At 39.9% G+C, this 8,945-nt stretch overlaps 1 long non-coding RNA gene across 3 annotated transcripts; it reads left to right on the forward strand.

Moving 5' to 3' along the window:
• The first annotated feature begins 4,129 nt into the window (after positions 1 to 4,129).
• Positions 4,130 to 8,273, forward strand: LOC129348339 (uncharacterized). Of its 3 annotated transcripts, none has more exons than XR_008600876.1 (4): positions 4,130 to 4,271; positions 4,870 to 4,894; positions 7,415 to 7,794; positions 7,953 to 8,273. It is a non-coding gene; the product is annotated as an uncharacterized LOC129348339 (long non-coding RNA). The 3 variants fall into 3 exon arrangements; XR_008600875.1 differs by lacking the exon at positions 7,953 to 8,273 and adding an exon at positions 4,403 to 4,448 and having other exon boundaries at positions 7,415 to 7,885; XR_008600874.1 differs by lacking the exon at positions 7,953 to 8,273 and having other exon boundaries at positions 7,415 to 7,885.
• Positions 8,274 to 8,945: the final 672 nt, after the last annotated feature.

Raw genomic sequence — 8,945 nt, forward strand, 5'->3', positions numbered from 1 at the left:
GCTGATCCAACATACTACATCAAGCATTTCATTAGGAGGGAAAGATGGGAGATGAAAACCCACTTTGTGAGCAGCTGTGTCTGATTGAAGGTCAGAATTTCTTACCTTGTTCTCCATTTTGTTTGATACTTTGTCCACTGATGAACAGTCACTTGCACTTTATCCAAGTCTTTAGTTTTTCTCTTGAGTGTTTCAGAGATCTGTGCACACAAATATACAACTATAATGTCACGGTGTTACACACACAGACACATATTTATTTTTTTCAACCATAGCAACACTTCATCTGACATCACAAAACTTTCTGCTTAACAAAAACAAGCAAAAAAAATGACACAGCTGAGCTTTTCTCATGAAACAAGATGTTGATCTAGTCAAGTGTTTTTGATTTATCAATTTGCGTTTGGTATTTTTGTGCATAATAATATTTGAAGTATATTTTCAGGTAGTTCTTTGACCAAAAAAATTTTCTTTATGGTCCTCTGTGTAATTTTTTCAAATTGACTCTTGAGTATTAACACAAAATGCAGTTAATGCAATAACACTCGACAGATGTGTCACATATGTATGAAAATATTGATTGTTAAAATTAAAGTACAAATCTTTCAGCTTGTACTTGCCTTTATGTTGGACAAAACAAACCAGTTTTCTATCCTGGTTTGAAAAGTAAAGTCAATGCCACATTTTTTTCAGATGCCAAATTTGCATACAGCTCTAAAACAGCAATTATATTGATAACAATAATAATAGAATTAATTATCAACAGTGGAGTTAGTATGAACAGACCACATTATCGCCTTATTTTGTCACAATCTCAGTAATATTTAAATATGAAGTTTGTCTTACCTTTGAATCTTCTTGAAGAACAAGTAACAGACGTTTGATAGCAGAAAAAAGTTCGGAAAATAATCCCAGCACAATCCAAATATTTGGGTAGCGTGATATTCACTTGCAGGTGAAGAAGATGAGCTTTGGTGTTTTTTGCATTTTTCAACTGCGTTCGCTTATTTTGAAATAAAGCCTGGCGACCGTGACGTCATCTGACTGCGCGGTATGACTGTCGCGAGCTTGACGCAGCAACAACAACTCAAGCTGTGGATGATTTCGACACTATTTATCTTTCTTCCGTATGTTTATTACTTTTATGCGGGTGTAGTGTAGCCGGCCTGGCTGGGGCGGACGAGGCGTTTCTGTCACATGAGGAGGAGGAGGAGAAAGGGGGCTTAAAAAAACAGAAATGGGCTTTTTTTGACAGCAAGCTTCTAGCTAGCCTGGTCAGGTAAGGTCGAGTGATACGGCGGTGTTTCCCGAGGCGTCGTGCCGCTGTCACGGGATGAGCGAGGCTGTTTGCGGCTTATTTGTAGCGCACACAGTGGAAATGCTGCTGCTCATTCACTGGAGGTAGCTGTCAACTAAAATCTCTGGGTTTTTAAAAGCCAACAAGTGAACTGATTCTGCCTCCACGTCTGCAGGAGGAGTTTTCTGTTTCTTGAAAGACATGTTTAAATGTCTTTATGAATTAATCCTCAAACACATGTTGAGTGTCAGCTCAGCTCTTTGTTCCATACATGTAAATGTTCCTATGTGATTGGTGTCTTGCAGTCAGTGTAAAGAATTGAAGCTGTCAGAGGCTTTCTGTGGTGAAGAGGCTGCAGGACATCAGCTGCTCCAGCAGGTGGCGCCTTTGTTCTTTGGCTCCAACCAGAAGCAACAAGAAATCAGCAGGAGCTGCAGCTTATCCACCTCATAGAGTGTATAATAAAGAAACCAAGAGGTTTTAGTTGATAGCTGTCTCCAGTGAATGAGCAGCAGAGTCTTGTTAAGGTTGTGAGGAGAAGTAAAAAGCTTACAGCACCTGGTATTCCCAGGTAGTCTCCAATCCAAGTACTAACCAGGCCCAACCCTGCTTAGCTTCGGAGATCAGTGAGGGAGGGGAAGAGGAAACCAGGAGAAGGAAAAAATCTTTTTTTTTTTCCTTTTTTTTTTTTTCAATTTTTGGCGAATTTTGGCCCAAATTTGAAAAAAAGACTTGAGCAGGGTGGGGGATCGAACCTGCGCTTTCCAGGTATCAAACCACCACCACTACCTCTGGACTACCAGCCCTTCATACTCAAATACAGGCCTTTCTTCTATTCGTCAAGGCGGTGACATCAACACTGAAAGAAAAAAAAAAAACAATCCACAAAATCGATAAAAGAAGATAATCTGCCTACAACTTTTAAAGAACACGCTAAAAAACACCGCTAAAAAGTCGCACTCTTCTCCTCGTCACTCATTTTTACATTTTAACACAATTTCAACGCCACACAAATCACATTCTTCATGTCAAATCACTTCTCTTCACTACAAATGGGAGAGAACAGCAAACAAATAAAATACAACTTATGGCTTAAATATCTTCAAAATCTCTTTGCAATTCCTCTACATTCAAATTCCTCAACAGCACTCAACAATCATCTGCAGGATCTCTTACTTCGTTCTTAGCACTGAGAAAAGTGACGTCTGCTAAAACATCTTCAAGACTGAGAACACAACTCATTTTCAACACATTTGCTGCTTCGTCTAAGTGTCCACACACATCTCCAGTCATCCACAGGCCTCACTACTGAGCAGCTGCACAAACTTACATGTTAAACTTCTCCAAAGATAAAATACAGGCCCTTCTGTCTGATCACAACTTTTACTGGTGGCTCATATTTCAAGTTCATTTCCTTGCAAAGTCTTTATTTTGGATTAAAGTGGGATCTGTGACCAGGCAGATCACTTGTTTATTCTTAGCATTTGGATTTCACTGACATTCCTGTCATGTAGAAAAATAGAAATATCTTTGCATTGATTCAGCTAAACTAACTGCAGACACTGAGAGGCGTAAAGTTCAACAAATGCTGTTTTTATTTACTTCACTGGTGACATCAGTAGATGCTTGCAGTGAAACCACCACTGCAAATATTTATGCATTTAAGTATCACAACTGAAAACTCCCTACAAACGTCCACTTCTAACACCACAAACATTGTCCAGAGGAAATGATATTAGCTGAACATAAAAACATGTAAAACAGGTCTGATGCTTTCATCCTGAGCTCCACTCAAACATTTCACTGTGCAGCAGCTCAGCAGTTTGTTTAAGAAAAGCATTTAGGTTCAATCTGTGAAGCCCAAAACCACCAGCTGTTGTCTTTAAAAAATGACACCGTTTACCAGAGTCACAAACTGTAAAAACAGAAGGAATTGTTGGATTTTCTATGTGAATGTGTCGCCTCTCTAGTTAACTCACCCGGTTACGTCTCCATCCTGACGCTGCTCTGCTGGACCGGAGCTTCTGGACCAGCCGGGTGGACCTTCCTTCACAGATCTTCCCGGTGGGAGTGATTCTGAGTCGGCCTTGGTTGACTGCAAACTCCTTAAAATGGACACATGAGAGGAAATCGTGGACAAATCTACACAACGACTTGTTTGGTTTGTCCTGTTCTTAAATGGGTAGAAAACTGCTGATTTAATTATCATTAGATAGTTAAACATAAAAAATACGAAACATTTAATTCCAAAATTAAACATTAAAAAATACAAATAAACAATTAAAAAGAATTGTAAACATAGCATCGCAGATGGGACGAGGTTTTCTAAAGTTAAATTCACTGATTATGTTCAGTCTCTACCATATTCAGCTAAATTTATGACCGTAACAGGACCAGAATATGTACGTGTGATACATGATAGACAGGTAAAGGTGTGTAGATTGTGTATTCAGCTGGGCCACATCCTCAGAGAGTGTCCTGATTTTAAATGTCATGTGTGTGGGGAGCAGGGTCATTACGCTAAGGAGTGTGACATGAGAACGAGGGTGAGGCGATGCGAGCTGTGTCCTAATCAACTTGCAAACTGTATATGCAACAAAAGTGAGAATGATGTTAGAGAGAACTCCGTTTTTGAGTCGGAGGATGGAGGAATGTGTGTGAGTGACCAGGAGGAAGAGGGACTGAACAGCCAAGAACGAGAGCAACTGGGTATGACACTCACCGATGCGAGGGGCTCCGGAGGCGTGGAGGTTCCTGGTCCTACACGGGCGAAGGAGGCTCAGCCGGAGAGCCGGAACCGGGAGGAGGCGGTGGAGAAGCTGGTCTGTGAGGAGCCACAGTGTGCTCTGGATGGAGTGGATGAGACGGAAGAAATGCCTGATGACACTGTCCCTGAGTCACAGTCTCAAATTCCGCTGGGGGGAACCCGGTCATGAGGCTGTCATCCTCTGACTCGGAAATGGAGCTCTTGGAGGTAACCCAGTTAAGAAAACGGCTAAATGAATCAAGGCAGCCGAAGACGGTTAAGAAAGCAAAGAGTAAAAAAACGGTTGTGACGTGGCCAGTAAACTCATCCCCGTTCTCTGTCCACTCCTTATGCTGCAGCTCATATCTTTCAATGCGTGTGGGCTCCGCACAGAAGCTTCTCTTGGTGAGCTTTTTAGTCATCACTTTGGGTGTTTTCACCTTCAACAAATAGGTGAAATATTTCTTTTTAGAAAGGATTTCTAATTTCCTAGAAATATTTGAAGAAGCATCACAATCAGCGACAACACTTCAACTTTACTCATCTTGTGTGACGTCGTTCATAAATGGTGCACATTAATAAGGAAAGAATAAGCTCTATTTGTGTGAATTTATCACTAAGTCCAAGTTCATTGAATGGACTAATGGACTAAAATAAAAGAAAAGTGGATTAACACAGATGTTTGCTGTTCACCTTACGGCAGTTTTAATATATTATAGCCACTCAGTGGCTCTGAATCTTGGTAGTTTCTGTTCAAATTGAAGTGAATATTCTCTGTGAAAAGTAATTATTCTCTGCTAATTTTGCTTGTCTTTTGTCTCCACAGCTGATACCCTGACTTCATGGAGGAGGTGAGTCAGTTCAATAAAGTTTTTCTGTGTTAGTGTTCAGTGTTGTGTTGTGTGTTTAGTTAGTGGCTGGAACATCACGATATGTTTTTGGAGAAAGTCCGATCATATGGTATTTCTAACTAAGCACTAAACATCAAAAATGTCCTCTTCTTTCCCAGTATTTTACAGTAGAAAACAGGATTCAGTCATCTCACATTAAATCTGATATTCTAATGGTGTTTAAAACAGTTTTATTCTTTCAGATGCTTGATGGTGTTGAAGGATTTTAGGAGCGAATAAATAACAAATATATGAAACATCCTTCACTCCGATAATTAGGCTTACTGCAAATCTCATAAAGACAAGAGGCACAAAGTGTCAGTCTCTGGTTTAGGGTTAAATCAATATTTACAGCCAATAGAATCTGTTATTGACACATATCTTTATCCTGTAGAGCAGAGCTGTCAAACTCATTTTAGTTCAGGAGCTACATTCAGCACAGTTTGATCTCAAGTGACCAGTAAAATAATAACCTATAATATTTCCCTGTGTTTTAGTGCAAAAAAATACATTCTGAAAGTGTTCACGTTTAACAAACTGTCTTTTACTTGAAGTTTTTAAATGAAAATAAGTGCAATTTCAACATCATTATGCCTCAGTTTATCATTTATACACAAATTACAGATCACAGAGTGTCTAGAAAGGCACAAAATATTCAGTTGCAGATATCTGGAACTCAGTGATGTAGTATTTTACTTTGTGATCGCAACAACTTGTCAAGATATGGAAATGATTTTAATTTGATATTCATTTCCACGTGTAGTAATCCTGACACCACAGCATACAAACTAAACAGGAACTATTAAGGAAGAAGTTTCGGTTATCTCTCTGCCTTGTAAATGTAGAAAATTTAGAAACATGTAATTTTTTATTATTTAAAAATGCATAAAAGTTGTCTTGGTGCATGAACTGAGGCTGCTGACTGACCTTATATTGCACAATGTTCAATGTCTTTAAATATTTTCACAGTAAGGATTCATCTGTCGATCTATCTATACCTGAAACCTCATCCTCTGTATATAGTCTTCTACGTGTTTTTTTTTTTTTTTTTTTTTTTTTTAAGAATAAAATCATCTGTATATAATGCTATGGGCAATTTTTGCACCGTTTTTTTCTTATTTATTCTTGCACTGCCTTTATACTCTTATACTTTCTCCTTTCCTAAGGAAGAAGTTTCGGTTATTTCCCCAGTTATGTTTGAAATGTAACATTACTTCTTCAGCTCAGTGCATCAGTGATCATATTGGTTTAGTGGTTGGAAGTCAATAAAACATTAGCGTCAGTCAAATTGAATGCGTCAGTGGATGGAAGTGGTGGTTGCCTTGTGCTGCTCTTCACTTCACTGCAGCTCCATGGCTCCATCTGCTGGACGGACAGAAGTGCAGCAGCTGATGGCAGCTTCTTTGACCTCACGCTGCTGTCAGACCCACAGATTAGGGTTTATTTCAGATATATATAATAGAAAATAGTAATTAAAAAATAAGCTGATGTTGTATTTTTGCAGCAGTGAGTTTTACAGGGTGAAGAGCAACCAGTCAAAGGTTATTACTGAGGATTTTAAACAAAAACATTCAGGCAAACAGTTAACATCATAGGGTGCCTGACATGTTTGTTTTTTTTTCCGGGTCGATACAGATTTTTTTTGTAATCAAGGAGATCGATAACCAAGATTTGGAATCACTACACATTTGCAGAAAAAAATAAAGTTTTTGAACAGCACATAAAGTTAAGTTAAAATTAAAATAATCACGAGTTACAGCCTTTGCTTATTTATGTTTTACATGCTGAAGTTGTCCTTCAGTGTTTCACTGATCAGATTGTGCTGTGGGCAGGAACAAGATCAGAGGGAGGCAGCTGCAGCAGACCCAAAGTAGTTTCACATTCATTTATCTGATCAGATTTCAGGGGGCTTTTTTTTTTTTTTTTTTTAAATATCAGATGGGATCATTGGTGTCACAGGACATCTGCAGACACAGGTCAAAGATTACAAGGAGTTTATTTAACGAATGAAACTAAAACCAACACACAAAGGATAACTAAACCAAGGTGAAAACAAAAAGGGGAAACCAGACTAATTGTAGGAGAAAGGTCCTGGTTTTAAAGTCTGTGGTCTGGCAGAGAGCGGAAGAATGAATAACCGGGCCTTCGTGGATTAAGGTGATTGAGAACAGGTGAATCAACCCCCACACCTGTGAGAGAGATGGATGGATGGATGGATGGATGGATGGATGGATGGATAGATAGGTAGGTAGGTAGATGGACCATAGATAGATGGATGGATAGGTCGATCCTTCAGTGATCCTGCAGTGGGGAAATTTTCAGTGTGGCAGTAGCAGATAGGAAAAAAAGTAAAAAGAAAAGCAGCACTCAGTGCACAGATATAAATAGATGCTTTCTCCTTAGAGAAGAAATAGAAATGCTTGTAAAAAAAAAAAAACCCTGTGAAATTGCACATATTGACTTATTTACATTTTATTGCAGTTACTTCATGGGTGATCTGAACTACTGGGAGCAGGCTTGATTGAACAGTCTGACTGCTGCAGGAAGGAAGGACCTCCTTCAAACATCGTGGGTGAAGCAGTCTGTCCCTGAAGGAGCTGCCGGTGATGGTCCTGTTTCCTGCAGGGGGTGGGAGATGTCCTCCATGATAGACAACAGCTTTGTCATCATCCTCCTGTCTACCACCAGCCCAGGACAGAGCTTGCTTTCTTAACCAGTTTCTTTAGTCTCTTCCTGTCTGCAGCCGTGATGCTGCTGCTCCAGCAGACCAGTCCATACAGGATGGCTGATACCACCACACAACCATAAAAGGTCCTCAGAATTGCTCCCTACACCCCGAAGGACCTCAGTTTCCTGAGCAGGTGAAGTCTGTTCTGACCTTTCTTACACCGTGCGTTGGTGTTCTATCTCTAGACATGTTTGAATGTCTTTATCAATAAATGCTCAAACACATGTTGAGTGTCAGCTCAGCTCTTTGTTCCATACATGTAAATGTTCCTATGTGATTGGTGTCTTGCAGTCAGAGTGTAAAGAATTGAAGCTGTCAGAGGCTTTCTGTGGTGAAGAGGCTGCAGGACATCAGCTGCTCCAACAGGTGACGCCTTTGTTCTTTGGCTCCAACCAGAACCAGCAATAAATCAGCATGAGCTGCAGCTTATCCACCTCATAGAGTGTATAATAAAGAAACCAAGAGGTTTTAGTTGATAGCTGTCTCTAGTGAATGACCAGCAGTGTCTTGTTCAGGTTGTGAGGAGAAGTAAAAAGCTTACAGCACCTGGTATTCCCAGGTAGTCTCCCATCCAAATACTAACCAGGCCCAACGCTGCTTAACTTCAGAAATCAGACGAGATTGGGTGTATTCAGTCTCAGAAACAAACCTACAATGTAAGTTCTGGACCTCACATGATTCAAATCTCCACTCACACCTTTTATTTGTCCTTTGATTGCTCCAGTACTGATTGATGCCATCATTTAAGCCAATTTACAACAACACCTTGTAGGAAATGTGGTGCAGAGGTAAGTTCTGTGCCTCACATGTTGAAGGTCCATGGTTCAAATCCCCACTCACACTTTTTATTTGTCCTTTGGATGCTCCAGTACTAATTGATACCATCATTTAAGCAAAGTTACAGCAACACCTTGTAGGAAAGGTATGCAGAGGTAAGTTTTGTGCCGCTCATGTTGAAGGTCCATGGTTCAAATCCACACTCATACCTTTTATTTGTCCTTTGGTTGCTCCAGTACTAATTGATACCATCATTTAAGCCAAGTTACAGCAACACCTTGTAGGAAAAGGTGGTGCAGAGGTAAGTTCTGTGCCTCAAATGTTGATGGTCCATGGTTTAAATCCCCACTCACACCTCTTATTTGTCCTTTGGTTGCTCCAGTACTAATTGATACCATCATTTAAGCCAAGTTACAGCATCACCTTGTAGGAAAGGTGGTGCAGAGGAAAGTTCTGTGCCTCACATGTTGAAGATCCATGGTTCAAATCCTCACTCACACTTTTTAT

The sequence above is a fragment of the Amphiprion ocellaris genome, chromosome 24 (assembly GCF_022539595.1).
Source record: "Amphiprion ocellaris isolate individual 3 ecotype Okinawa chromosome 24, ASM2253959v1, whole genome shotgun sequence".
Taxonomy (NCBI): Eukaryota; Metazoa; Chordata; class Actinopteri; family Pomacentridae; genus Amphiprion; species Amphiprion ocellaris.